General features: G+C 44.8%; 1 protein-coding gene across 2 annotated transcripts in view; it reads right to left on the reverse strand.

Moving 5' to 3' along the window:
* CYFIP2 (cytoplasmic FMR1 interacting protein 2) overlaps positions 1-13536 on the reverse strand; it is a 50610-nt gene extending 37074 nt beyond the window's left edge. The window contains exons 1-3 of one of the 2 annotated variants that reach the window (XM_069763502.1): positions 12898-13061; positions 11335-11393; positions 7543-7616 (exon numbers count right to left, since the gene is read on the reverse strand). The gene's annotated coding sequence lies outside the window, so the exon portion shown is untranslated. Of the gene's footprint in view, positions 1-7542; positions 7617-11334; positions 11394-12897; positions 13062-13112 lie in introns of those variants that run through there. The other variant, XM_069763501.1, reaches the window with a different exon arrangement.
* Between the last annotated feature and the right edge of the window lie 6246 nt (positions 13537-19782).

Raw genomic sequence — 19782 nt, forward strand, 5'->3', positions numbered from 1 at the left:
TCCTCTTGCAGGTCTCAGAATTGCCCTTTATTGGGTGTATCTGCTGGCATTATACTTGTAGGGTTGGGAGAGGTCGGCGTCTCCCTTAGTCGTGTTGTCTTCCTTTATGGATCTTATATTATAATTGCCCAGATGCCACCTCTTTCCTGTCCAGAATCCCGGAGTGTCTATCAGCCATATCCTCCGTCTTCTCCTTTCGAATTCTCAAACTCAATGTGGACAAACCTGAACTCATAATCTTTCCTCAGTCTCACAGATCTTCCTTACCTGACCTATCTATCACAATAAATGACATCACACTTTCCCCCGTACCGGAAGTCCGCTGCCTCAAAGTAACCCTTGACTCTGCCCTGTCCTTCAAACCGCACATCCAAGCTCTTTCCACCTCCTGTGGCCTCCAGCTCAAAAATATCTCCAGAATCCGTCCTTTCCTCAACCCTCACTCTACTAAAATGCTTGTGTATGACCTCATCATCTCCCACCTCGACTACTGCAACATCCTCCTCTGTGGCCTCCCTGCTAACACTCTTGCACCTCTCCAGTCCATCCTTAACTCTGCTGCCCGAATAATTCATCTCTCTCCTCGCTACTCCTCCGCTTCCCCTCTTTGCAAATCTCTTCACTGGCTCCCATTCCCTCAGCATATCCAGTTCAAATTACTAATACTGACCTACAAAGCCATCCATAACCTGTGTCCTCCAAATATCTCTGACCTAATCTCCCGATATCTTCCCTCACGTAATCTCCGGTCCTCCCAAGACCTCCTTCTCTCCTCCACACTTATTTGCTCCTCATCCAACCGCCTCCAAGACTTCTCCCGAATATCCCCCATCCTCTGGAATTCAGTGCCCCAACACATCGACTATCAACCACATTCCGATCCTTCAGACGGAACCTGAAAACCCATCTCTTCAGGAAAGCCTACAGCCTGCACTGACCCCGCTGCCGCCTCACCACTACCGGAGCTACCACCTCACCAACACCGGAGCTCCTGCAACCCCCGACCTACTTCTACTGTCTACTTCCCCATCATCCTGTAGAATGTAAGCCCGAAAGGGCAGGGTCCTCGCCCCTCTGTATCAGTCTGTCATTGTTAGTTTGCTTACTGTAAGTTATATCTGTAATTTGTATGTAACCCCTCCTCATGTAGAGCACCATGGAATCAATGGTGCTATATAAATAATAATAATAATAATTACATATAGCTGAACTTTATATTATAATAGTTATGTCTGTAGGTCCTCGTTATGGTTCTTGGGCTCGGCTGCCTCAAAAGGATCTGGTTGGAAGGACGTAGTAAGATCCATCCCGTGTTCAAGTGAGGACATAAAAGATGGACTGGCCCCCTTTAAAAGGCCACGTTTTTGGTGTGTAATGTCTAGACACCAGAGGCGACAGAAGTGTGGTCTCAGCAGCAACAGTTGTACGAAGGAAAAGAGGCAGATCAGTGGAGGTCCAAACCGACTGATTGATTAACCCCTTAACGACCAGGGGTATTTCAGTTTTTGAATTTCTGTTTTTTGCTCCATTTCTTCCCAAAGCCGTAACTTTTTTATTTTTCTGTCAATATGGCCATGTGAGGGCTTGTTTTTTGTGGGACGAGTTTTACTTTTGAACGACACCATTGGTTTTACCATATCATGTACCGGAAAACGGAGAAAAAAAAAATCCAAGTGTGGCGAAATTGCAAAAAAAAGTGCAATTCCACAGTTGTTTTTTTTTCACCTGTGTGTAGTAGAAATGCTCACTTGCTATGAGCGCCGACCACCAGGCGGCACTCATAGCAATCTTGCAATGACTATCACAGAGGTCTGCTGCAGACCTCTGGTTGTCATGCCGACACATCGGTGACCCGTGATCATGTGATGGGGTCACCGATGGTCGGGATTAACGACGCACTTCCGGTAATCGCGAGTTAAATGCCGCTGTCAGAAATTGACAGTGGTATTTAACTAGCTAACAGCCGCGGGTGGATCGCTATTCCACCCACATCTGTGGCGGGAACATGTCAACTGTATAGATCAGCTGTCATGTGCCCGGAAAGGTGCGGATTCAGCGCCGGAGCCCGCACCAAACAGGGGGAGTCTGACGTGGGAGTACTACTACGCCCAACGTCAGAAAGGGGTTAAAAGAGGAGCGGTGCACCGGAAGTGGCAAGGCTCCATACATATTATAGTGGCCATGGGTGGTACTGCCACTTTTGCAATTCTGTTTCTACCTTTTTTTCTAAATGCCACAACTTTTTTTTATCTGTCTGTTACGGCTTGTTTTCTTGCAGGACGAGTTGTAGTTTTGAATGACATAATTTAATTTACTATATAACATACTGAAAAATGGGAAAAATATGTAGGTGAGGTGAAATGGTGAAATAAAACACACAATGCCGCCATTGTTTTTTTAGTTTAATTAATGATCATTTTATGGTAAAAATTATGTGGTAACACGATGCTCTAGGTGGGTGCGATTACAGCGATACCAAACCTGTGTAGGTTATATATATATATATATATATATATATATAAAGGTAATAATGAGAAATGATACCGGGAAAAGTAGTGAACACGCTTACTGAAATGTATTCAATACTTCATATAAAAGCATTTGCTGGTGATGATGACAGCTTCAAGATGCCTCCTGTATGGAGAAACTAGTCCCAGGCATTGCTCAGATATGTTTTTTGCCCATTCTTCTACACAAACATTCTTCAAATCCTGAAGTTCCCGTGGGCTCCTTCTATGAACTCTGAGCTTTAGGTCTTTCCATAAATGTTCTATTGGATTCAGGCCCGGTGATCGGCTCGGGCATTCTAGCCGCTTTATTTTCTTTCTCTGAAACCAATTGATAGTTTCCTTGGCTGCGTGTTTGTCCACCCTTGTTTCATCATCATCCTTTTAGATGGCAGCATATTTTTATCAAGAATGTCTCAGTACATTTGTCCATTCATCCTGACTTCAATTATATGATGTTTGCCAGTGCCGTATGCTGAAAAACATCCCACACCATGATGTTCTCACCTCCAAACTTCAATGTTGGTCTTTTGTTTTTGGGGTGATATGTAGTGCCTTTTTACCTCCAAACAGGGTAATTATTATGGCATGCAAAGAGTTTAATTTTGGTCTCATCTGACCAGACTATATTCTCCCAGTATTTCCCAGGCTTGTCTAAATGTTGTTGAGCAAACTTTAAAAACGCTTGAACATGCTTTTATTTCAGCAATGGTGTCTTGCGTGGTGAGCGTGCATACAGGCCATGGAGGTTGAGTGCACTGCTCATCGTTTTCTCTGAAACAATTGTACCTGCTGATTCCAGATCTTTCTGTAGCTCTCCACATGTGGTCCTTGGTTCTTAGACAACTCTTCTGATAATTCCTTTCACTCCTAAGTCTGAAACTTTGCGGGGAGCATCTGGTCGTGGCCGGTTTATGGTAAAATGGCGTTCTTTCCACTTTCGGATTATGGCCCCAACTTGGCCCTTCAGTAGTTTAGAAATTTTTCTGTAACCAATGTCATCAGTATGTTTTGCAACAATAAGGTTGCAAAGGTCTTGAGAAAGCTCACTGGTTTTAGCCATCATGAGATGTATCTTGTGTGGCACCTTGGTAATGAGACACCTTTTTATAGCACATCAGTTGAACCAGCTGATATTATCTGTCACTAAGTTTTAGGATTGTTTTCTAATTACTGATAGATTTCATGTGGTGTCACAACTTTCCATGGCTTTTTGTACTTCTCTTTCTTCATGTGCTCAATACTTTTCCCTGTGTCGTTTTTCATTATTACACATAACTTAATTTATGGACATCCATGGTTTGATTTCTTTGTCTGTGTGGACTGGATGGGCTGTTACTGACATCTGGTGAGAACTTCATGTCAATAGCACCTTTAGAAATACATTCACTTAGAAAATTGGTGGCATGTTCAATAGCTATTTCACCAGCTGTGTATATATATATATATATATATATACCTGGCTGGTTATGGAAAATACAGGGGAACCCACACCATTTTTTTAAGATTATTATTTATTTATGGCGCAGGAGCCGGCTGCTGAATACTCCCATCAGCTGTTCCTGCTCTCAGTTATTAGCGGCAGCAGGTGTAGGCTGATGGGAGTACTAGTCCCATCAGCTGCCGCCTGCTGTCATTGTTATCACTTGAATACAACTCTCACCATTCTCCCCTGCTAGCGCTCATCACTGGCAGAGCAGGGGAGAATGATGAGAACCGTCTTCAGCACCCGGCGCCGGGGAACAGTGCTTACTATAGCGCTTCTTCCCTGGTGTCTGTCCGTGTGGTACTGATGCATCACACGGGTGGAACACGTTTGCCACACGTGTGCCGCAAGTATTACACACACGGACACTGTCATTTCCGGTGCTGTTTTTTTTCTAGAACCGGAAAAAAACGCACGTGTGAAACCGGCCTAAGTCACATGCTGTGAGAGAACCAGTCATGTCTGCTCTCCTTCTATAAATGCTGGCTTTACTATGCTGGTAATGCCAGTTATAGTTATTCTATCCCGGCCTGGAGAGATGGACACATCCTTAATAACTGGTGGTTATTCCAAAGTTGTTGCTAGCGGTGTTTCGTGAAACCTTTCCTTTTCCCTTTGTGTCTTTATGCTATTTTGATGCCAGACCGACTTTACACTTTTGTACCTTAGTGTTTTTACCTGTGAAAGAGCTGTGTGTCTGTGCTTCTGTTTTACCCTGTCTGTCTTGTTTGTGTTCTCTCCATACACTTTATAGATTGGTGCTGCTCAGGAGCAGAGTGAGGAACGAGACCCAGGCATCCCCACCATCAGGGGTAATCCTGAGGACAGGAATAGCTAGGGACTCCTAGACTGAGGAATAGTGTAGGAGCCCATTTGCTATTTCACAGTAGGTCTGTGTTAACCGTGCAAAACACGGCTACTTTGATTTTTCTAGTCAATTTTCAGATTTGGCAAGCGAGAACTTATTCAAATTTGGTCATTTATGATTTGGCACTATGCCCTTTGCAATATCCTTTTTATCTCCCAATATAAAGAAATGCCCCAAAGTGCCGACTTTAGGGTGTAAGTTTGTTACTTTCCCCCTTTCAGTGACCCAGTTTACCAGATTGTCCCAGCAAAATAGAGGCTACTGGCAAGTCTGAGGGCCTAAACATCATCTGAAAAAAATTAATTGTATTCGGTCATAATGTGTAGGTTCCCTCTTGCCACCTCAACAGGTCTCATTGACAGCGCTGCAGCCAATCAGTGAGCTCAGCGGTTCATGCCAATTACTTAGGCACTGATTGGCTGCAGCACACTCCTAGGAGCTTCAACAACTGACTGTTTATAAATCCCATGAATTCAGCAGACTGTCCACAAAAAATGAACATCGCTGATAGGATATTTTGAGACGCAGATATAATTAAATTAATTACACGTGGTTGTGCACCGATCTTGGGATCATGCAGTCAAAAAAGCTACGAAAACAAACCACATCAACATGTCCGAGTTAAAACCAACATTCACTGGCGGCTCTCACACTGTCCAACGCTGAGAAATGTGCATATAACAACCCGATACAAACAAAATCTCGGCGTGGATGAAAGCCTGTGGTTCTCACGGTTTTAGGGCATGTTTTCTGCACCAAAATATGCCCTAGCCATCTGCACTGTTTTATGCATATTTGTTATGTTTTGTTGGATGCCTTTACCTTTTTTTTTTAACAAATTTTTGTCGGCTGCAGTTTTTAGAGAAGAAATATCGCAATTCTGCACTTAAAAAGCACAACATAAGAGCTTTTTTTTCAGACTTCCTATAGAAGTCTAGGGAGAAAACAAAAATCACTGAGCATTTTTTAAGCAGGTCAGTAAGAGATTCAGGACCCACTTTACTTGAACTATAAAACGCAGCAAAGTTAGTAAAAAAAAAATTCAGGAGAAAATCTGATAGGTTTTCGCTCCGCGAGAACAGGTTCTCAAGCTAAAATACGTCTTTGCCGTCATGCATAGAGCAAAGCCGGCAAACCCACACAGTCAAAGGCGCACATGTTGCCATACTGTGCTATCTTTATACGAGCACTGAACTTTCCGGACCGGTCACGTCAACAAATTTATCATGTGACTGGCTCCGTGTGCTAGTCCGCCAACTATTAACCGTAAATCAGGCCAAATTAGAGCATATTGCATTTTTTTTCCACATGTACCTGAGGTTGTCCTTGTGCACTAGCTATGTACATAGGCTAAAATCGGTCAATGCGAGGTCCGTTGTGCTTGGTACCGCTGGTACGGAATGTAGAGTCTGTACTGGGCCTTCCACCTACCAGATGCCATTTATAATTGGGTGTCCCCTTATGTGGCCCACTCAGATCCCACAACAATGGCTAAATTTACAGTCCTTCTGCTTCTCTATAGCTTTGTCAAAAACCATCTGATTTATTCTGTTGGTTCTGTGTGTATGGAACAGTGGATCAATTTGAAGCTCATTGGCCCGAAATGCAAATTCTCCATCAACATTCCATCCCCCAACTTTAATAGTATTGGTTTTCTCATTTTGGGCTTCGGTAGGTTTGAAGGCCTTGATGTGTCCCCTACAACCACTATAGGTATGCCTCCAGGCTGTACGGAGCCTTAAGAGGCCCATGTACATATGGATTTGGGTAAAACCATGACTTGGCATCACCCACTGTGGACGGACACCAATAGAAAACTATGGATGACTCGTTTTGACTTTATTGTCATGGTGATTGTCCTGATATTAAAAATTGAGAAGACTAAAAAGAGTTCATATATATTTAGGAGGCCTCATGATGATAGATGGTAATTTTATAGAGTATGTTTTTTTTTACCTGGTGTAAATGACGCCATTCTCCTGAATCTGATGCTGTTTTTATTTTGTTTCTGAGCCTCTCTGTTCCTGAGATATGGCCTCTTCTTCCTTGTAGATCAACCTAATCTTGTTAAGCAAGTAGGCGAGGTTCTCATGAAAACACTCCAAAAAAATTGCAGATGACGCCCACTTGGCTAAAACCACTACATTTATATACAGGGAAGAAGAGGCTATATCTCAGGAATGGAGAGGGGCAGAAACAAAAGAAGAACATCGCCGGATTCAAGAGAACAGCGGGTAAGAAAATGACGTATTTAAGTGACAGGTCCTGCCCTAAACCATGTTTGGTGCAATGTTTACATAAACCCTATCCCCTTTCACACCAGGACCTGCCTGAATTTGTAATTTGGAAAATTGAGAACAGTTCCGATAAATTTGAGATAGCTGGCAAACATGTGTTCACACAAGGACAGGACAAATCCTTGAGGAGCAACCATAAATGGCTGACCCGATCATTTCATGTCTCATCTGACAAAATGGTCATCAAGAATATAACAGCTCAAATCAGTCATGACTAGTACCGGGGAATAGTGCCGCTGTGTGTGTGGGGTCCTGTCAGCAACAGGCATTATTTCATGTTACCATGGCGACATTCTCAAAAGAAGGTTGTATAAACTCAGATGAAGCGCACGTCGCAGATCTAATCCCTGTAAAATAAGAAGCAGGGAAAACTGAAGGCCTCACCTGAAGAAATGGGATTGTAGAGGGAGTTTATTCTACTTTCACGTCTCTTCACGAGTGACGGATCATCGAATTTTCTGAAAGACAGACAAGAAAGGAATAGTCAGTTACTAGTCACATATATGAAGGGCACATCGGCCACCGCTTTATGTTACTTAATTATATTACTGGGTGTGGTAAATATTTTGGCTGAGGACAACACCAAACCAATATATAGTACACGGGATCGATCCATCCTTGATCCATCCATCTTCGAACCATCCATTGATTGATCATCAATTCATTAGTCCATCCATCCATTCATTGGTGAATCCATCCATCAGTCCATTCATCATCCATTCATCGGTCCATCCATCTATCCATCGGTCCATCCATCGATCCATTCATCGATCCATTCATCGGTCCATCCATCATCCATTCATCGGACTTCTATCCACCATCCATTCATCTATCCATCCATTCATCATCCATTCATCGGTCTATCCAATATCCATTCATTGGACCATCTAGTCATCATCCATTCATCGGTCCATCCATCCATTCATCCGTCCATTCATCCATCGGTCCTCCATCCATTCATCGGTTCATCCATTCATCCATCGGTCCATCCATTCATCCATCGGTCCATCCATCCCTCCATCGGATCATCCATCCATCAGTTCATCCATCCACTTCTCTGATATTTATCTGTAAATTCATGAAATGTCTCTTTATAGGTAACCTGTTAGGCCTCCTCCTTCTATTGCATCCCTAATTAGGGAGGACTAATCCTATCGAGGGTCAATCTCCCCGATATGTCTGATCTCAGATCCCCCAAAACTCCGGCATTATCGGACTGTCGATAATCTTAAACACACGCGCGCCCTCCTGTCTGCCTGCACATGAAGCTGGCTGTGCTCTCCCGGCTTTATCGGTGAAGTCTGCATATCCAGGCAGGCAAAAACCTCAACAATCTGAACATTGGTGGACAAAGACATAGAAGAACCCTGTGCAAGAACAATATATTGGTCCTTTGGAGTCCAAGAGGTCATCATAATGCACAATTCCACCTGTTTTAGAGGTGGAAATGGACCCATTACCTTTTGGGCCTCGGTACAGCTGCAGAGGTTGCACCAATGATACGTCCACCTCTGAGTCCTAAGATGCCGTAGCTTGTTTGGAGAATGTCAATCACAATCACGTCAAACACATCCATAATGGAACATTTTTGCCATTTTGGACCTACCATTGGTGCCACAAGGTGACTTTGCCCCAGGAAAAAAGTCACTTGGCCAAAGATCATTGTGTGCTACATCGCAGAAATAATGCAAGTGGATAGGGTCTCGTAGTGACCACAACAAGCAAATGGCAAAAAGTCAGAACCAGTTGTATTTTTGCACCTTGCGTAAAGTGGCACCTTGAGGGTTGCAATGCGACTCCATCCACCTGCCCTATTCCGGGATAACATAACGGCATACAACAATCTTCGGTCACGCAACCTGTGTCTCGGCCAAAGTCACCGTAAAGCCACCTCCTAAGGGACTGGAATATGCTGAACGAGATCTCTCGAACGCTATAGGAATGTAAAAATTAGGCCGTGTCATGTGCTGGTAGCCAACTTTGTGCTTCTTCTTCCTGGCACAAAGAGCAGGCTGGTACAGGCAACGAAATGCAGAGGCTCCATTGTGCCGGTGACGTCTTGTAGGCCAAATCCCTAAGGGAGCCGGCAGCTTACAGGATGAAGAATGATGGGGCCACAGGATCCAAATCTATTGGTATCACGTCAACACCGATACAGTTCGAAGCGGCGTTCGCTCCAGAGCACTTGGATAGAAATTCACAGTATGTACACCTCTCCAGGTCTTCAGCACGAAGGACGTCTTTTCTAAGAGGTGCAAAATTTCCAAAGAATCTAGTACTTTCTCTTTTTTCCTTTTCTTTAGAAAATTTGCACTTAGGGTCAAAAGCCCCTTTGGAAACCACATTCTACGTTCCTGTATTACTAGGTATATGTTTAGAAATCTTCCTGCCATATACCATCGTCGGATACTACAAAGGCAGCGTGAAGATGTTTAATTCCAACCAGGGCTGTGGAGTCGGAGTCGTGGAGTCAGAGTTGGAGCCCATTTTGGTGAAGTCGGAGTTGGTGTCATGGAAATTGAGGAGTCGGAGGTTTGTCTTACCGACTCCACAGCCCTGTTAGGGCTGTGGAGTCGGAGTCAGAGAGTCGGAGTCCATTTTGGTGGAGTTAGAGTCGGTGTCATGGAAAATGATGAGTCAGAGTCGTAGGTTTGGCTTACCGATACCACAGCCCTGATTCCGACGAGGTCCCACTACATGTCCGATGGGATGTATTATGTTGTTTATGCATTAAGAAATCCCTGTTTTTTTTCCTGCTAACAATTATTCCATTTTCACAGATCCATAAACGCCAACAATTAACGAAAACCTGCAAACCGGCAAGAAGACCTACGAGGAGTCTAAAAATTAGATACAAGGGGGTTATGCTATATGGCAATGAATAGGTATCTCAGTTTTAGACTTTTCGCAGGTTTTGCAGGTTTTCATTTATTGTTGTCGTTTATGGATGAGTGATACTGCCATTTAGTGCCAAGATTATACTGACATACCAAACACAATATAGTAATCATATAACATGCCAATCCCAGATAATATGTTTGGCAAAATAGAGATTATCATGATATACGGGCTGAGATCATGGAAAGGATGAGATCTGGAAAGTATGGACAAGGTTTTTTGTTCAACCAACGCGTTTCGGTGCCAGACCGACATCTTTCTCAAGGTAAAAAGCCCACGTAACATCCTTTTCGTCTATAGCCTGCACATCGTGATAATTTCCACTTTGCCACACTGCTATCTGGACGATACTCTCCTCCAGCCATGGGGCTGCACATCATACTTGTACAGGTGTTGTTTCCTTACACAACCCATACAGGTGATTGCAACCATCATCCCTTGGCTGCCTCCTCCATTACAAAGCCCTGTATAGGGGGAAATCCGCAATGAAAAAATCCATATATGCACATTCAGGAGACAGGTAAAAAGATCTACAATCTCTCCCATAAGACTTTAAAAGGGGTTGTCCAGCCTTGGGGTACAAGTCTTAAGTGACTGTATGTGACTGCAGAGTTATGAACCTTCACAGTGCGCAGTCAAAATTATCCAGTGTTGGCGCCGTGTGAGTGACCGCAAGTGTGTGATTTGCATACATATGGTCACATGCCGACTAGACGTGTTCAGCCGGATACGTCTAGTCTGAATGTGACCAAATGTATGAAAATCACATATATGCAGTCACGCACTTGCCAGCTCCCAGCACCGACATTGAGTCACTGCAGACTTGTACCCCAATGCCAGTCGACCCCTTTAAGACTGTCAGCAAAGCCCGCTGACGGGCTCTTAGTTAACTCCTTTTTCAGTAAGCAATAGACGGTGCAACACAAAGGCTGTAGAAGGCAAGAGGTGCAAATTTTTCAATGAAAAGCAATAGCCTATCCCCAAATACATGCCTTAAAGTTAAAATAATTGTCCTCTAAGTTGAACACACCCGTTAATTATCAATGGAATTTTCATCAATACACGGTGCAAAGTAATTAAAGCGTGACTGCTAAATCTTGTATTATCACAAGAATAAGGAGGCGGATTCTGTCCGTATATCCCAATAGCAAAAAATAAGGAGACAATTATCACTGGCATGTCACCATGTCGGCCATCAGGACCCATCTTTATACCAGACAAGCATTGTGCATGGATCTATGGTCTGGTTGTACGACGCCACCCCACTTGTGTGATTACCTCTCTGGGTGTCGTGGAGGAACCCGGCTGCTGGGGGAGGATGTGCTGGAGCTCAGATGCTGCGGATGTGAGATGTAAAGAGATCAGTCAGCCCAGCAGAACTAAGCCCGGCCCTTCCTGTGAAAGCACCTGCTGCACAGCCCCATCACATGCCACAATAATACCCAGGCCTGGCACACAAACAAGGGGTGGCATATCATGATGACGGAGATATGGGCAAACATCACATCACTGGTACACAAAGAAAAAGGATCTGGGATCTAAGTAAATAATAACCTAGTTATGTAATACTGTGCAGGAAAAAGGAACTTGTGCCCAGATGACACCCAAATGATGCCAGGGGGCACAGATCGGAGAGCATCTGATGATAGATACACACCGTCAGGGGGCATTTATAACCCGATGATGGCCCAATACTATCCAGATTTCACACCGTACCCCATATGAAGCCAGATAACGACGGGTGCAAGATATAAGAAACTGACGATGCCCATATAAAATGATGCAAGAAGATCTGAATACAATAAAATGCTGAGCCGAGATGATTGACACATGGGCACAGAAAACATGGCCGATCGGCACAAGGCGACCCGATGATGAGTAAACGTTGACCTAAAACACATGAGATGAGAGAAAAGGAATCAGATGTGAGCCGGACCCTTGTGTGAGGCATAACTACTTATTAGCCACGCAGATGCCAAGCTGGACACGGCCACCGTATCATGGCCACTAGTCTATATGGATATCAGACTGGGGCAAATGTTACCAAGCTTGATCCAGATGATGGGCAAACACTGGCAAATGATGGGTGGCAGTCACTATCATGGTGCCAATATGGGCAAACTGTGGAAAATGTTACTAGGTCGGTGAAAATGTAGACTTGATGATGAGCACGACCATCATGATGGGTCCGATTACGCTGATCAGGGTTAGATCAGAGTATGAGCGGAGTGGGATTCGATTTTCTCGAATGTGGAGAATTAAAAAAAAAAAAGTTTCTCCATCTTCTCCATTGTCTCCATCTTCTCCATTGTGTCAGTCCGTGGAAATCGGAGCCCACTCTGATGTCATCCATGACGTTTTGTAAGGACCCATAGACATCAATGGGCGAGTGTCTTATGATTATAGGAGACAAATGGTACACGGCGGCTTGGTCTGGGAAAAAAAAAAAACAGGACCTGTGCATGACCCCATAGAATAAAATGGGGACGAGTCTGTCAAAACCATGGATGGCACTTGTCCGTCTTATAGAGTCATGTGCATGAGTCCTAAAGAAACGTTGCTAGGTTTGAAAGTGTATATATATATATATATATATAATGAGCAAACACTCCTCTATCCATAGGTAGTAAGGATCAGGCACCAAGTGGCCACGCGCCTGGTGCCAACATGCCCAATGATGTGCAAACACTAATAATAATAATAAACAATAAGTAATAATGATGATGATGATGATGAATAAGGATGGGGCAAACACTGGCCTGGTGAGAGTAAAATACTGAGTCACAGGCCTGACAGCCATGTTTAGTAGCTACAGGCATCAAGGGGCCCAATGCAACCCACCACAGGCAGCAGGACCAGGGCTGGGGGGCTGCAGGACCAGGGCTGGGGGGCTGCAGGCACCTGTCACACTGCCTCAGGGATGCCATCAGGATGCTGCACTCGGTCCTGTCTGCAGTGGGTGGTGGGCTCAGCATCCATGATACAGAGCACACAACGTGCACAGTGGGAGGGCAGAGATCCGGTCACCATAATCCCCCCATGATGTCACCACTTACCAGGCTGAGCAGGGGCTCATGGTCCAGGGAGTGCTGCAGTGAGGAGGAGGAGGAGGAGGAGGAGGATGCTGAGGCTGCAGGTGTCTGCTCCTGTGTGGACCGAGGTTCTGTTCTGCTCTATTCTGGGCTGATGTCTGCCACCATCCTCCAGCTCTCAGCGTCTGATCTCTCCTCCCCTCTCTCCCACCCCCTCACAAAGAGCTCAACATGGCTGCAGCAGCAGATGGGAAGTACTGTGCTCCTCTGCAGCTCCCCCACACAGCACCCACCTCACAGCACACAGCACCCACCACACAGCAGTCACCACCTGACACCCACCACACAGCACCCACCTCACAGCACACAACACACAGTATCCAGCACCCACCACACAGCACCCACCTCACAGCACACAACACACAGTATCCAGCACCCACCACACAGCACCCACCTCACAGCACACAACACACAGTATCCAGCACCCACCTCACAGCACCCACCACACAGCAGTCACCACCTGACACCCACCACACAGCACCCACCTCACAGCACACAACACACAGTATCCAGCACCCACCACACAGCACCCACCTCACAGCACACAACACACAGTATCCAGCACCCACCACACAGCACCCACCTCACAGCACACAACACACAGTATCCAGCACCCACCACACAGCACCCACCTCACAGCACACAACACACAGTATCCAGCACCCACCTCACAGCACCCACCACACAGCAGTCACCACCTGACACCCACCACACAGCACCCACCTCACAGCACACAACACACAGTATCCAGCACCCACCACACAGCACCCACCTCACAGCACACAACACACAGTATCCAGCACCCACCACACAGCACCCACCTCACAGCACACAACACACAGTATCCAGCACCCACCTCACAGCACCCACCACACAGCACCCAGTATCCACCACACAGCAGTCACCACCTGACACCCACCACACAGCACCCACCTCACAGCACACAGCACCCACCACACAGCAGTCACCACCTGACACCCACCACACAGCACCCACCTCACACCACACAGCACCCACCACAGAGCAGTCACCACCTGACACCCACCACACAGCACCCACCTCACACAACACACAGTATCCAGCACCCACCACACAGCACCCACCACAGAGCACCCAGCACACAGTATCCACCACCCAGCAGTCACCACCTGACACCCACCACAAAGCACCCACCGCCCAGCATCCAACACCCACCGTCACCCTGCAGTGAGGGCTAGTGATGGTCACTGATCATGCACAGGCTACAACAGTATCCCCTATACATGAGGTTCAGGGAGAAGGGAAACAGGTGGATAGATAGATAGATAGATAGATAGATAGATAGATAGATAGATAGATAGATAGATAGATAGATAGATAGATAGATAGATAATAGATAGACAGATAGATAGATAGATAGATAGATAGATGGATAGATAATAGATAGATAGATAGATCTAATAGATAGATGGATAGATAGATAGATAGAAGATAGATAATAGATAGCTAAAAGATAGATAATAGATAGATAATATATAGCTAAAATAGATAATAAATAGAGTGTGATCCGATTATGGGAGGAAATTCATGCATGCTGCGATTTGTTTTCTTTGGACCTTTAAGTTCAAGGAGAAATTCTAACCTGTGCGCGCTGAATTTGCAGAATGGGCAAAACAAAAATTGTGACAGGACCCTCAGTTTACACAGAACATTATGTTCAGTGATGAGGCAAACTTTTTTGGGTGGGCAATTTATATGGATACAGCTAAATAACATGGGAATGGTGATAGTTTTCTTTGCGTAGGGTGTCTTGCATTGAAATCTGCTGCAATGAGCCGGGTACTGCGTTCACCAGACATCTACACAATTTCTATCTGCTCCTCACGTGTTAACCTCTGCGACATGTCAATGGCTGCAAACAAAGAGAAACTTGGAAATAACTCATAAAATAATAAAGTTACGTTAAAACCAAGCACACCGTTGTTTTTCTTGTGAAATTCTCAATAAGTTTGATGTGTCACACGACCCTTTTCCCATTGGAAAAAATAAAGTTGGATCCAAAATGGTCGACTTCAAAATGGCCGCCGTGGTCACCACCCATCTTGAAAAGTTTTCCCCCTCCCATATACTAATGTGCCATAAACAGGAAGTTGATATCACCTACCATTCCCACTTATTTAGGTGCATCCATATACATGGCCCACCCTGTACATCCATGTTAAAATGCCAGAATTTCATCATGTAAAAAAAATCATACCAAGAAGAGTCATTCCTGAACTTTTTCCACCTTTATTGTCACCCATAATCTGTATGTCGCGTATGTGCTGCACTCTGCTGGGACCAATAGTGCGTTTGGGATTAGAAGATCTCAGCGAGCACAGGTCCCCTTTGAAATCTATACAGCAATTCATGAGTTAAACAGGTTTATTTTTTTTCTTGTGGTATGGAAGGGGTTAAGCGTTCCTGGTAACTGTGCTGAGTTTTTGGATTGGCTCTTGTGTTGGCTGCTGCTTGTTGTAACTACACCCTTGTCATTATTTAAACCTGGTACTGGCTGTCTCCCATGCCAGCTATAGAATTAGTATCCTGTCCCTGACTGTTCTGGAGAAGGTATTCTTGCAGAAACTGTTGCACTTCTTTGAAGCTTGGCGGTTTCCATTTGTTTGTGTGTTTTCCCCGTCTCATTCCCTCTGTTGTCTTTACCATAGTAGCAAGACTATTGCCTTAAGGTACCTTCACACATAACGATATCGTTAACGATATCGTTGCTTTTGGTGACGTTGCAACGATATCGTTAAGGAAATCGCTATGTGTGACAGCGACCAACGATCAGGCCCCTGCTGGGAGATCGTTGGTCGCTGAACAAAGTCCAGAACTTTATTTGGTCGCTGGATCTCCCGTGGACATCGCTGGATCGGCGTGTGTGACACCGATCCAGCGATGTCTTCACTGGTAACCAGGGTAAACATCGGGTAACTAAGTGCAGGGCCGCGCTTAGTAACCCGATGTTTACCCTGGTTACCATCCTAAAAGTAAAAAAAACAAACAGTACATACTTACCTACCGCTGTCTGTCCCCGGCGCTGTGCTCTGCACTCCTCCTGTACTGGCTGTGAGCGTCGGTCAGCCGGAAAGCAGAGCGGTGACGTCACCGCTCTGCTTTCCGGCCGCTGTGCTCACAGCCAGTACAGGAGGAGTGCAGAGAAGCAGAGCGCCGGGGACAGACAGCGGTAGGTAAGTATGTAGTGTTTGTTTTTTTTACTTTTAGGATGGTAACCAGGGTAAACATCGGGTTACTAAGCACGGCCCTGCGCTTAGTTACCCGATGTTTACCCTGGTTACCGGCATCGTTGGTCGCTGGAGAGCGGTCTGTGTGACAGCTCTCCAGCGACCAAACAGCGACGCTGCAGCGATCCGGATCGTTGTCGGTATCGCTGCAGCGTCGCTAAATGTGAAGGGGCCTTTACTGTCCTGCACACTAGACAAGGCAAGGTGCAGGGTCAGTCAGAGCTTAGGCATGTGACAGCTCACGAGAGGGAAGGACCCATCTAGGGCGATAGAGAGGGCAGATTTCACCATAAGGTGAGTTTTGAGGGGTCACCATTTTCACTCTTTCCCTATCGTCAGGGTGTTCCTTTACTAACTTCCTCACCCCCTCCTTTTGCGTATTGGGCATCTTCCTGCCCTGGCATGCCACCGTATGAATCCATTGAGAAACAAGCTGAAATAATATTTTACGTCATGGTCCGTAAACAGCGTACAACACAGCAAAGGGGTCTCATTGTTGAAAGCTATCAGTCATGAGAAGGGTACAAAAAATGTTCAAGGCATTAGATACACCATGAAAAACTGAAGATGTCATCAAAAAGTGGCTTAAATTTGTCACAAAAGTGACATTACCTAGAACTGGAAATTCCTCACAAATTGATAAAAGGACAAGAAGAAAATTAGTCTGGGAGGCTGCCAAAAGGCCTACAGCAACATTAAAGGAGCTGCAGGAAATTCTGGCAAGTACTAGTTGTGTACTGCATATGACAACAATCTCCCGTATTCTTCATATGTCAGGCCTGTAGGACAGGGTGGCAAAATGGAAGTCTTTTCTTACAAAGAAAACATCCAAGCCTGGTTATGCTTTGTGTCCCTCTTTTATTCTGAAGAGGCATATTTTTTTATTCCCGCACCTTTCTTTGTAACAATGTGTTTTTGACCCAAAAAAATACACTTTTTAATATTATTATTAATAAAATATTTATTGTTTATTCTTTAATTCATGCACTTCTTTTTTTACCAATGGTTACATCTTAGTGGTAAATTTTGAGTGAAGTATGTATTCTTTGAAGTGCTAAAACCCAATCTGTGGTTACAGGTACATTATTTGTGGATGTTATTTGAGTTATAAGATAGATATTAGATAGATAGATAATAGATAGATAGATAATAGATAGATAATATATAGATAGATAGATAATAGATAATAGATAGATAATAGATAGATAGATAATAGATAGTTAATAGATAGATAGATAGATAGATAGATAGATAGATAGATAGATCGATAGATAATAGATAGATTAATATATAGCTAATAGATATATAATAGACAGATGGATAGATAAAAAAAAATAGAAAAAACAGTACAGTTAAGAGGTAGGGTGCATACACCTCACAGGTACATACCAGTCCTAGTAAATACTTATCCAAAAAAGTTGAGGCAGCACACCAAATTTGGTGAGCTGCCTCAACTTTTTTTGCAGATAGATAGATTGATAATAGATAATAGATAGATACTAGATAGTGTGAGGTGCCAAGGGGAGAAGTACTAGAAAACAGATATGTTTCTCCCCGTTTCATTTCATATGTATCACAGTATTGATTGTGAAGCTGTTTATTTCTCTGTAATCCGGTCCTGGTTTCTTTAGTGATCAGCCTGAAAGCTCTGGGGCTTCCCTTCCACACATACGATCCAGCTTTTGCTTCAGCTGATATAATCAAGGAACTGCTGGGATCTCAGTCTCTCATCTGCTGGTCTGGGAGCTGACACAGTAAGGTTGCACAAACTTCTTTCTTGTTGTATAGGTTTATTTTGCAGTTAGTATCTTGTTGTTAGTTAGTGGCCAGACGGCCTTAGACATTTTATTTCATGTTTGGCACGTGTAACATTGTACGGCAAATGTGTACAATAAATACACCTGACACATACCTGTGTGGAACTCGCTAGCCTGCTATTGTTCGTTGTGACTCCATAGCCACCTGCTTGGGCCAAAGCAGAGATCCCTGATGAGCTATATTCCGACAAATGGTGGAGAATGCGGGCATAGTGGCTGTTGGACTGTGACTGCAGATAAAGTGCTCTGTGTATGTCCTGGCTGAAAGCTCCGGTGCTTTTGAAGAGCCAAGAGTCCAGTAATATGGAGGAACTAGTGAAACAGTTATTGCAGGCAAATGTGCAACAACAGCAGACCAATACTTACTTCCAGCAAGCCCTGGACCAGCAAAACCAGATTCAGCAAGAGCAGTTGAATGCAATAAAGCAGGCTTTGATTCGGCAGCCCCGAGATGAGAGGGATCATGCACAAAGTGTTGCTGGTGCACGGAAAGCCGTACAAAAAACCCTGCTTAAAATGACTGCTGACGATGATGTAGAAGCGTATCTCACCGTATTTGAACGTATTGCAGAACGTGAGCATTTACCGGTGGACACGTGGGCTGAAGTGGTTGCGCCATTTCTGAGTGGAGATCCACAAAAGGCCTATTACGATTTAAGTGGAGTGGATGCTATGGACTATACCAAATTAAAAAGCGAAATCCTGGCAAGGCTGGGAGTAAACACATATGTACGAGCACAGAGGGTACATTTATGGACTTTTGTGGAAGATCAGCCAGCCCGCTCACAAATGCATGATCTTATCCATCTAGTAAAAAAATGGCTGCAACCAGAGATTTTGACATCTGCAGAGATGGTGGAACGTGTTGTTCTAGACAAGTACCTGCAGTCCTTGCCCCCTAAGTTACAGAGGTGGGTTGGACAAGGTGACCCATGTACAGCCGACCAGTTGGTGAATATGGTCGAACGCTACAATGCTTCCGAAAGCCTACTCCAAGGGACGTTATCACCTCGCTGGGCTCCCAAGAAATCGCCAGAAAATACTGCGAGACCTACTTCATCTTCAAAAGAAGAGAACGTTGCAATAAAGGGTAGCAGACCCACAAAGAACTATGGAGGCGGTACAGTCTCACAGCAATTCAGCAGACCCTATCAGGCGTCTCCGGCGAGGAAGCAAGGACCTATACAATGTTGGCGATGTCGCGGGCTTGGCCATGTAGCAGCTAACTGCCCAATGACTACAGAGCCAATGGACTGTAACGCTATGAGACGCCTTTCGTTATATGTACAGTCAGTCTGTGTTGCAGAGGTCCTCACAGGAAATGAACGACACGTGTGTTGCCTCGAGGTCGACGGCCATAGTGTGAATGCCGTCTTGGATTCCGGCAGTCAAGTAACTCTGGTACATGCCAGTTTGGTGGACCCTAGAGCCCTAACGAACTCAACCCTGGGCATTAGTTGCATCCATGGCGATATAAAAAAACTACCCCACTGCCTGGGTCACCCTTGCCACGCCAGTAGGAAACAAAAGACATCAAGCGGCAGTCCTAAA

This window comes from Ranitomeya imitator, chromosome 4, assembly GCF_032444005.1.
Source record: "Ranitomeya imitator isolate aRanImi1 chromosome 4, aRanImi1.pri, whole genome shotgun sequence".
NCBI classification, from domain to species: domain Eukaryota; kingdom Metazoa; phylum Chordata; class Amphibia; order Anura; family Dendrobatidae; genus Ranitomeya; species Ranitomeya imitator.